This window comes from Tachyglossus aculeatus, chromosome 19, assembly GCF_015852505.1.
Source record: "Tachyglossus aculeatus isolate mTacAcu1 chromosome 19, mTacAcu1.pri, whole genome shotgun sequence".
Classification (NCBI taxonomy): domain Eukaryota; kingdom Metazoa; phylum Chordata; class Mammalia; order Monotremata; family Tachyglossidae; genus Tachyglossus; species Tachyglossus aculeatus.
The window spans coordinates 15,719,704-15,720,636 of NC_052084.1; positions in this window are offsets into that span (position 1 = coordinate 15,719,704).

The following is a 933-nucleotide window of genomic DNA, read 5'->3' on the forward strand; positions in this document are numbered from 1 at the left end:
CCTTCTGAATGAATGAGAAGCAGTGTGGCTCAGTAGAAAGAGCAGGGGCTTTGGAGTCAGAGGTCGTGGGTTCAAATCCCAGCTCCGCCACTTGCCAGCTGGGTGACTTTGGGCAAGTCACTTCGCTTCTCTGTGCCTCAGTTCCCTCATCTGTAAAATGGGGATGAACACTGTGAGCCCCACGTGGGACAACCTGATCACCTTGTATGCCCTCCGGCGCTTAGAACAGTGCTTCGCTCATAGTAAGCGCTTAATAAATGCCATTATTATTATTATTATTCTCTGTGCCTCAGTTCCCTCATCTGTAAAATGGGGATTAAAGACTGTGAGCCCCCGGTGGGACAACCTGATCACCTTGTAACTTCCCCAGCGCTTAGAACAGTGCTTCACACATAGTAAGCGCTTAATAAATGCCATCATTATTATTATTATAAATTGCCTCCTCGATTCTTCAAGTCTTGGGCTAACACTTCCAGTCCGGAACAACCCCTACAAGACGCCCTCCTCGGGGCTCATGGCTGGGGCAGGACTAGGGCCTCACGGGGGGGAGAAAAGGAGGGCAGGACGGCCGAGGGCCAAGATCGCCAGCATTTCTCAGTCGCCCCCAGTTCCTTCCCGGGGGAAAGTGTTTGAAAATCCCCCCTGCAGGAGAAAGTCCAGGCCGGCATTATGTGCAATAAAAGGGATTAAGCTGCCCGTGAAACGGCTAACACTGGCAGCCATGGAAACCAGGAACCCTCCGTTTCCTTCTCTTTAGGCCTTGAATATTGCCACCTGAATATCGCACGCTGATTCCCTCCACCTCCCCCCGCCCCGCTCTTGCCCATCTCTGTAATTACATGTGTGCGCGCGTGCATGTATGTGTGCGTGTCTAGGTGCACGTAAGCATCCGTCCCCTCTCTTTGTGTCTCCGTGCCCGTCCTGTCCCTCTTC